Below are 11,051 nucleotides of genomic sequence, written 5' to 3'. Positions count from 1 at the left end.
TGACTACGGCACACAGTTATGTTCTCATAGCCCAGGGCCTAATATGGTTACATATCTTCACAACAAGAAAAATGTTTCATTGATCACTGAGCGCACATGAAAAATAACAGCGCGAGAAAGACAGACTATAATGCAGCCCGGCTAATTTAAACAGAACTTTAGAAGTAGATCCTGGTTTGATGTCATTACATTATGATTTAGCAGGAGATAATGATTCACACATGGTACTACTGTTGTTTATTATTCTGAATAAAAGATGCTGACTTTTCCCAGGAACTAATAGAAAACAGAGCAAAGAAACTTCTTTGCTTTTACCTACATTATTCTTAAAAATATACATATTTTGATTTTCTACCACAGGTGAAGAGAAAATATTAACATGAGGTGTAGCCATTTCATTCTTATTTGTCTGCCTATTATTATGGCTTTACAGCATTGTGTCCAGTTGTGCTTGAATTTGTCTAATTCCCATCAAAGACTCAGTACATTTGCATTATTCTACACGTTTAGCCTATTCCTTATTTTGTGCTTCATATGAAACCTGTCGTTTTATTATTATTTTTTTATTTTTTAAAAATGTATTTTTATACCTAGATTTTTTTTTTCACCAGTCACCATAATATTTTCTTGAAGCACTTGTGGGTTTTTCCGGAATTATACTGGACTGAGATGTGATTTTAATTAGATTTGATTTTGTTTTTTACGAGTTTACACTGATCCTTATCTCGAGTTTAGATGTTGAGATGTCGGTCAGGATAACAGGAGCATCTTTAACGGCGCTGAGGCATTCAGGTTCAGTAAAAACGCATGAATAACATATTCGGAATTTCAGGGCGGCTTCATTGAGTTATCACTAATATTTGACAAAATTATGTCAGAGACGCGACTGCCTTATTTATGAACACACAGATTCAACGTGTCTTTAAAGATTTTACAAAAGTCTAATGTGGGCAAAACATTATTTGTAGATCAGTTTGCTGTGTGTCGTTTGACCTGCAGCTTTTTCAATTTTTTAATAATTCCCTGAGGGTCGAGGAGACCTATTTTATTTTAAGCAGGCAATTGAAGTTGACTAATTTAATCTGTTTATCCAGTTTCTCGGGCTTCACGTTAATATAGACGGAGATATGTGAGCTTCAGACAACATGTAGGCCTACGCATCTTATTGACTCAACCTCCATCAAGGCCTCCTCTTATAACCTTCCATATCTCTCTCTCTCTCTCTCTCTCTCTCTCTCTCTCTCTGTGTGTGTGTGTGTGTGTGTGTGTGTGTGTATGGGAGCGCTGAAGGTTGAACAGAGACCAAATGAGCGTTAATACACGCGGATCAAAGTCAGAGCACAGCGCCATAATGATAGCGGCCACGTCTCATCTTAAAAACACTATAGGCTACACTTTGGCTTTTAAACACGTGGGACGCAAACTCTCACTATTTTGTCCAATACCTATCAGTGACATATATTATCGGAACATTTGATCTGGGTCAGTTTTTAGTTAACAGGGACCCCAGATGCAATCTTCACGGAAAGGTGATTATAAAACGACATTTCCACGCTAAATTGTGCGTAAATTATGTTAATATATCTTGATTATGGGCTATTGTTTTTTTCCTGGAATATATTAATAGCATTTTTCGCCTCCTTGGTCAAATATTTCTAAAAATAGGCTACAGTTTGAACAGCATACTTAATTTAAATAAGATCACTGCAAAGCCACCATTATGTAGAAGCAATATTTCAGTAATTTAAATATCTTGAAGTACGATCAAGTCCTCTAAGCGCGTTGTAACGGGTATTGAAATTTTTCTTGAATGTGAAACAATCACTCAGCAATTACTGATAAGCATTAATGATATTGTCGGTAGGTACTCAGCTTTCTAATGAATGAAAATTAAACATTTTAAAGTAAAATAAATAAATAAATAAAAGTGTAGCCTATGAAACAGGACTGAGCAATAACATGGAGACAAGGCAGGTCAGCAGCACACAGTCACGTTTCATTTCATAGGCTTATCGCCTTTTCATTAAACTATAAAACGCCCAATTGATTGTGTAAATGAACAAAGCAGACGCAGCTGTGGACGACACATCTCACTGCTGCAACAATATTTGATATGGATTTTAACAGAGCGCGCAGTCAGAGGTGCTTTTGCTGACAATTCTCTAAAGGTATGGCATCGTCTGATTGAGCAAGTTAACATCTGTCATTCCCCACTGTGCCTCACAACGACATAAAATAATAAAATATGTGACTATTGTAATTAAAGGTCAGTGCGCACACAATACAAACAGCAACGTCGTTTGTGTCATGTCACGTTACCTGCCATCAAGTTAGCGCGGAAGCCTGCAGTGTAAATGTAAACTAACTAACTAATATATAAAAGACCGATAATTAATTTATTTAATTAAAAAACTAATTTTCGTAAAACAAAATAGTAATATTTATCATTACAAATGGTGCCAAATCAAAGGACACCGATGACTGGAATGAATTTAAAACAACAACAACAACAACAACAACAAAATATCTGTGCTTTAATAGCAGGAAATGCTCTTCAAAATTGGCATAAAATTTGCCTTGATCGCCAAACACCTCATTTGATCAGAAATATGACATGAGTGTGGAAAATATGTTTTGCATCAAAAAACAATTCAGTACAATTTAAAGAAACAAGCACACATGTAGTCATGTAGCCTAAGTCTCTGCTGAAAAAACACTGAAAAGAAAAAAACTTTAAATGTTCAGGAGGTTACAGTTCAACATGTGTCTGTTTTCCACCAGCTTTATGTTAGGCCTGATGACCTTGAGGTGAAGGTGATGTCCTTGAAGCTGCCAGTGTGTAGGATCCATAAGCAGCTGGATCTTAATGCAGCAAACATCAGCTCATGGCAGCATTTATTGAAGTACTGCAAACAAAAGAACAATGTGGGCGTGCTCAGATGATTCACTTCAAACCAAACATGTCTTATATACTAACCTTAAAGGTTTAAATTTCAGGCTCCAACACACATTTGAGTCTGTGCATCTGCTTATTTTGTCTCAAATTTATCATGAAGAGACATTTTCTTGGAGTCTCCCTTAAACATAAAATTACCAGCACTTTAAGTTTCAAAGACCTGCTTTCATCAGTAAGGTTGAGCACTTATTTCAGTAACCTGAGCAGCATAATTACATAAAGAAAAAACATTTTTTTCTTATTTATGATGCATATAAAGTGTGAAATTTTCATTACAATAAAAACATTGTATATTTTGAATAACCACAGAGATAAAAAAAAAAAAAAATTATAGGCCTACGTTCATAATATTTATATTCGTTTCATGCAGTTGAAGTGCAGTGATGCCTCTAAGGCTTAATAAACCCTATATTCATTTTCACTGGCTGCTCTTTGCAAATTATGGAGTCCAGATTCTTTAAATTCCTGCTAATCATCCCAAATATCTTCCTCTTTTTTTTCCAAAGAGCACCCCTTTTTTTTTTAACATGGTGGTCTTGTATAACAGTTCTCAGTTTCACCTTAAGAGCCACATGGACATCTGCAAGTCCACAGTACACACACACGCACGCACGCACGCACGCACACACACACACACACACACACATACCCAAACCGTCATCATCATCCAAGCAAAAGCAAATGGCTAATCAGTCCATTGCCCAGAATGTCAAATTTATGTGAAGGCTTAATCATATGCAGATTAATGACAGGTTAACCTTAACAACACAGCTGAGAGTTTAAGAGTCCCACCAATACAGAAGATAAACACATTTTTAGAAATGCATTTCTTATCATTGTCAAATAGTAACTGGTGTGAGGTGAATGTGTGAGGTGGCCTTTGCTTCACAGTGCAGATTAAAGCTGCAGCAGGCTGGATGATGCAGGCTTTATCCACGTGCACATCCTCTCTCCCGGGCCGAGTGTTGGACAGCAATGACTTCCGACATAAATTACAATCAGGAGGAAGAGTCAGTCGCCAGGAATCTGCAGATTCGGAACATTCATACTCGACGCAATTTAATCATTAAGGGGACCCTTTGTGGTGGCATGATAGAGCTCCAGTGCGAGCAATGAGAGGTTGACCCCAATTTTTGAGAGCGGGTGTTTATGGAGTCAAAAGGTCTGTGCTTAGACAGAGCCCAGGCTGGGGGTCTTTGTGGGGGGAGGCCCAGCGTCCGCCCAGCCACGCACAGGAGAATTTCTCCACGATTAAAGAACCCCTGATTAATCTAACGTATGTGCCAAAACTGCACATGCGGCGTATGATCCCAATTAGACTGAAACCCAACTCTGTGCAGGCCCAGCTCCACATTAGCTCTGCCATTCTTCTCTTTGTTTTCACTGGACGTTCCCTGACAACATGGCCTTTTTTACAAGACTGTTTAAGATTCTGTTTATGGAGATAATTCTAACTGAATGATGTTTATATTACATGTTATTATTGTTCAATATAATGGAAACATAAGCATGGAGCTCTAGTGGTAAACAACTGAGGAGAAACATTTCTGAAGTAGCCGAAACAACAGAGAGATACAGCCAACTGAGTCATGAGAAAATGAATGCGTCATTACAAGATCCTGATGTGACATCCGGGCATAATGTGCTAAATAGACTATTTAATGTAATTTAAAGTCACAGTTATCCTGAGGTCACCAGGACATCTCTAAATTAAGGTTCAAATTTGTCTAAATTATAAAATCACAGTTTCCTCTTGTGGTATCAGCCATGTAGATAGTTTTAGTTTATTAAATTTAGATTTTAAGATATCCAGCTGTAAAATTTCTGCCCTCACACTAAATGTGATTCTGTTTTGTGTTACCAAGGCTGGATTACCATTCGTGCAAATGGTTTATGCTAATTTATTGAGAATTTTGGAGTTTTTACCACTCAAGCACTATATCAACAGACATGATGAGGGCTTTAAAGGTGCACTAATCAATATTTTTAAATCAAAGGGTCTGTATGCGACATCTAGAATATTAGCATAGTAGCAAGCTATGTGCTATGTAAAGATATAGTGGATTCATGGCATCCTGAGCAGAGTCACACTCTCCCTCTTTGTGTTGCAGTCTGAGCTTCTCTGTTTGTTGTTGCATGCATTTTAGTGCATATGAGTCTGTGTGTGTGTTTTAAACTGGTTCGCTGACGATGACACCATCCGGCCCCCAGTGTTGCCCACTCCCTGCCCCCCACATTATACCAATATCTCTGTAAGCACTATTGCCCTTGTTAGCGCTGTTAGTGCTGTTTGCGCTATTAGCACTGTTGCGCTGCCAGCTAAGCCACCTCCATTTGAGAGCTTTGAGCAGACAACCTGAATTAGACTCAGAGATATGCTCTGAATGTTTAAAGCCCTCATCATGTCTATTTATATCAGCTCCTTTAACAATGGCTAAACTGGCTTGCTAAAGAAGAGTATATTTTCCTCAGGAGTTGGTGAAGACCAAACCTGAGGTAAAAGAAGATTGAATATTGGACTTACATTCATCAGGGTGACACAAACACGACTCCAAAAATAAATGCTCTGTATCACAAGCAACTGCTTTCTTACATATTTTCCACAATAATTATGACTTTAAGCTTATTATAGACCAGTTTTGTGTGTTTTTTCCTAGTTCTGCTGCTCACCAATGGCCACAAAAATGATTGTCGCTATTGCTCTGGCCATGGTGGTAACACTGTACAAAAAAACCCAGCACCATCTCTTTTTAAAAATAGTGTCCTCATTGATCTGGATTATTCAGACATCCTGTCAAACTATTTTTTATTAGATTATACCTACAGCTGAAAGTGGTTCCAACGAAAAGTGTTTTTGGGTGTAGCGGGGATTCTCAGAGGCCGATACCAATAAAAAGTATGTGCCTGGCTTAATAGCAAAAGAAAGTATATGACAAGGTATACATATTTTGTAATAGAGGTTTTAAAGCTTTTAATATTTAAGACTAGAAAAACTTGAAAGCATCAAGTATGGTGGACTGGCTGCCAACCAATTAGATTTTTCATAAGTCATAGCTGGGTATGATTAACCAACACTTCTCTGGTGTAAATAAGCACTGTAAATAAAAATCATTTGATGATTCATTTCCAAAGTAATCCTCCATTTTTCACGATAATCAATTATCCTGGCAATCAGCCGCAGCCACATTAACACATGACGTGCACGCGCAGAGGCTCAGCTTTATAAATAGCTCAGTGTGACTCCCATTCATTATGAGGCTGAACTCTCAGCACTCTGAGGGGGACATGAAGTGAACCGCAGAGCAACATTCGCAGTTTGAAGTGACGGAGAATAAAGTCCTCACTGTTTTACTCTCTACAACAACTTGTGCCAGTGAGTGGGCACTCACCCAGAGCTGCAGTTTAAATAAATACTATTTTCTATGTGTACTCAGACTTCAGAGTCATGTTTTATAATTCAGAATGACCAGAATGAACATCTAGTTGCTAAATACATTCAGGAAAATTATTTTTCTCTGGGTATCATTTATTTATATTTTATATTTTGTTTTTTCTGGAGGGATTAGTTTTTTCGCAGTGTCTGTCTGTCTCATTCTTGTTATCTTAATATTGCAGGAAAGTCTCAAGGGAATAGTGGCCCAAATAACCACATGGACTCAAGATGAACTGATTACATTTTGGTGATCATTAGTCAAAGGTCAAGGTCATTGTGACCTTGCTTGCGTCTAATTCGTAGGATTGCAATATCCCTTAAGGCCTTGAGGGAATTTCCTCAAATTTGGCAAAAACGCCCATGTGGACTCAAGTGATTAGAATTTGGTGGACAAAAGGTCAAAGGTCAAGCTCACTGTGAACTCACAAAACATGTTTTAAGCTATAACTCAAGAGTTGCAGTCTACTTTGATGTATTTTGTGCACTATATTTCCCACATATCACTATTATGTCAGTATTATGACGTTTTTAATTTCTAATAATGACGTTTAAAGGATCTGTTCACCAAAGTAACAGGAAAACATATTTTCTTACTTACCTTTAGAGGTATTTATCCGTGCAGATAATTTTGGTTTTATTTGCCTAGAGATTTCCACTGCTACCTCAAAACAACAGACGGAAATGCATTCAACATGTTTGTTGGACCTCTAAGATACACACAGCGTGTTTTGGTGAGTAACACTGAATGTAAACCTAACTTTTGTTTGTTTACAAGAAAACTCCTGTGGGCAGCTTAACAGCATTGTTCAAAGTGCTGCTGATGGAAAAGTAACAATGGGGCTCACATGGCAAACATTTAAAGGTACATCCAATATGGCCTAGCCCATTAAACAAACCAGAAAGGCAACTTCTCAACAAAATGAGGGTGTCAGTAGCATAATGTCATTTTAGTGAAGTTGTTATTCTGAGGTCAACATAAAATTTGGAAATTAAGGGGTTAGTTCACCCAAATTACCAATAACATTTTTTCTCACTTATCCTCGGTGGCCAGACAGTTTTATATCCACCCAGATACAATGGAGGTAAATGGAATTTTGTTTGTGGTGCAGTAGTTTGGTGAAGCTCACAATATTGGAAAACAACAAAGTGATGCACTGACCCTTTGTTTTTCTGTGGGTGTTGATCTTTTCTTTATAGGTTAGCCCTGAATGCCACCTCATGCTATCTGGGAACAAAAAATATATTTTCTCATTTATCTTAATGGTTGTGTTTGTGATATTGAGAGCATTAATACAGAAGCAAACAACTATTTGCAATATAAAGATAGCCAATTCTGTGTGTGTTGTTATCTGAGCTTCTCTGTGTTTTGTTGTGGTAAGCTGGCCCAGCCCCACATGCATGTTAGTGCATGTGTGTATCCTACTGGCTAGCTTTTTGCCACCACTTTGCACTGTGCTCATAGGGTGGTTACCACTGATCTTTTGACTATGTAATTGCGGAGGCATTATGCCCACCCTTTGGTTCCCCAAGTTATGAGTTAGCAGTATTAGTTGCGAGCCAATAGCTCAGCCACATCCCTGTTGAGAACCATGTGCAGACAACTCATACACTCTGAATTTTGCATAGAGCTTCTTTAAACCTATTTGTTCAGTAGAAAGTAACTCTGATGTAAACTGCTCAGTCTGTTATATGGATTATTCTGAATAATGGGGACTCTGTTTAACTGCTGTTCATTTATTGGCGCAACTTTTCAATGAGGTATTTTTCTTAAAATCTGGACAAGTAAAAATAACACAGTTTGGTATCCCCTATTAGACCCCCACAAGTGGTAATATCAGAAAAAGACACTGGAACCGTCTGCTGGGAACATTGAGATGTTGCATTGACTGCTCCGGTTTTCACCAAGTTTGTTTCATTTTTCTTCCAAGAACATCAGAATCCAAAAAAATGGACACACAATTAGGCATTAAGGGGATGTTTTTCTTTTATTTTCCTTTTCAGAAGAAGGAAATCGAGGGTTTCAACTCATAATCACATGCAGGGTTATTTTCAAACACATTGCTTCCTCTAAGCCTCGGACAGATTTTTCCCAGAAAAGACCAACGTAGACCAATTTTACAGCCATTTAGCATATTGTTGAGCCCCAAATCTTTGTTCTCTTAATAGCAATAAAAGCCAACTACTTACAGTTCAAGAAAAGTTTGGAGTGGGATGCCATTTTCAACAATCTCAATTTGTCAGGTTCTTGTTTGAAGACAAGCACTGCCAGAATTAATCTTGTTAAAAAGATTAGGATTGATGTTTTTTATTTAATCAGTGTGTGTGGATAGTAGTAGATAGCAAAAAAAATCCAAACAAACCCAAAACCCAACAACAACAACAACAAAAACAACAACAACAAAAATGACATTTATTGATATGAAAATATGGGTTTTTACTGCAATGGTGTTGCTGCTTTAACAGTCAATATTCAGAATTGTAATAGTAGCAAACTGGTCTATCATCATCATTATCATCATCATCATCGTCATCATCGCAATTCACTCAAGTCATTTTCAGACCTAATGGAGCTGTGTTAAAGTAAAGTTTCCGCCTGCAGGTGTCAGGTGATTTCCTGTGGCTCAGATCACAGCTCTCAGTCGTGCAGCTAATGGGAGAAGGCATTAGAGGACATAAACAAGAGCACATCAGCCCGTCACGATGCTCCCCTCTCAGCCCACCGCCCCTCCAGGCTGCTCTGTGAGCACAGTTTGCAGGAAATGTCAGCCGGCGTGATTGATTTGAGATGGCCGATTCCCTGACTTCATGCTTGTATAAAGCAAGACAGCTGTTGGGAGAAATCAAATTCCTGCAGGAGCTGGGAGACATATTTTTTCCATCTGTTTAACAGAGTCATTGCCTTTCGCTCGACGAGTAAATAAAAAAACATGGCCAAGATGTGGCAGGAGGTCAGTGAAACCCTCATTATATAGCAATTACAGCACAAAACCCCTTCCCTTTCAAAATCCAACTTGAAAGTCAATCCTACTTTCTAGAGCTTTTCGAAAGTAAGACATGACAAGGCAGCCATCTATCTTTGGTAACGACTTCAAGACTTATGCCCATGGTGCATAGCTAAAGGATTTACCCAGTCCTTCATTTGTTTTTGTGCAAGATTCCTCTTTAGTTTACTCTTCAGAACATGACCAAATCTTTTACCTCTTCCACATATTTGCTCCCGACACTTTAAACAAAATTCAAAGTCGTGACGGTTTGTCATGCCGTCTTCACATTTCTTCCCAAGAGCTGTTTGGACAGATCCTCCACTACAGACATCTTATCACTTCATTTCTCATTAAAGCCCTCTTTAAATCGTTTCTGATGCGCTCTGTGTTCATATTGTGATTCTTATTTAGATGGAGCTGATAGTCTTAAGCATTTCTTTACTGACTAAACTGTGGAAAGCAGCTCAGCAGCAGTTGTGCAAAAGCACTCTGTCTTAAGTGATACAGATTATGAAAACAGATGAAACCCAAGAAGTGGAAACTTCGTTGAACAGCAAAGAAACACTGAAAGAAACGTTGGAACGGTTAGAGCTGCCGACTCCCGATTCTTATCATTGAGCATAACTCTTCAGATGGCTCCTGAAGCTAAACAGAACATGCTTAGTTGAAGAGTTATTATCTGAAATTATGTTATTATCTGAAGTATTAGTAGTTGAGGTTGATGTGCTCAGTGCAGTCTGCAGAGGGTCTTTGAAGGAGCTACATTAAAGCACCACTTGATCCTCTGAAGGGTTGTTGTCTAGTTAAGAAATCAGTCATGGTTCCACGTGACTTGGACATTAAAGTAGTTTAGGTTTGGGCTGCAACTTATAATGGTTATTGTTTTGAATGTTCAATGAAAAAAAGTCTATGTGTCTAAGTGTCAACCTCAAATAGCTCGTTTTTGTAAAAACAAAAAAAGTGTAATGATATTTAAAAAGATAAAATAAAAAGCTGGAAGCATACTTTAAATGTTTGGTTGTTCTGAGCTCATTTGATGAAAACACACCAAATATAAAGTCAGGTCCTTAAAATTAAGACCTCATGATGGTCTCTTATATCAAAATGTGAGGGGACAAATTCCATAAAGGTCCAGTGTGTTGGTTTTTTAGGGCTTCTATTAGTAGAAATGTCACATCATATTCATGACTATGTTTTCTTTACTTCATAGTCACCTGAAAATGAGACTCATTGGGCCTCATTTACTAGTATGTGTGTATAAATGTTTTTACTCTGCACATAAAATAAGTGCATGTGCAAAACTACAGTTGAATTCATGACATGTGTGCACAGGCCGATTTTGTGCTTACCACCATGTGTATGTTAGTAAATCAGAATCATTTTAAATTGTCAGGCTCATGCCCACTGTCTGAAATCAGCAGACTACCATGCTCATGATTCTCTATATGAGGAAATGCATTTGCCCAGAGGTGTATCACAGAGACAGTGGTGAGGTTGCTTCAACACACATATTGAGGTCCTGAAACACTACCAGTGAGCATCCGTGAATGTCAAAAACATATCAGCCATTTGTCTCTTTTAACATCTTCAAAACATCAGTCTCATAGGCCTATATGTATATGTAAGCCAGGGCTGTGTTTTTTTTTTTTTTTTTAAATTGTGAACGTTTTAATCAAGA

Source organism: Plectropomus leopardus, chromosome 2 (assembly GCF_026936395.1).
Source record: "Plectropomus leopardus strain MGB_pleo_1.0 chromosome 2, ASM2693639v1, whole genome shotgun sequence".
In the NCBI taxonomy this organism is placed as follows: Eukaryota; Metazoa; Chordata; class Actinopteri; order Perciformes; family Serranidae; genus Plectropomus; species Plectropomus leopardus.
Note: the sequence above shows the minus strand (reverse complement) of the source record.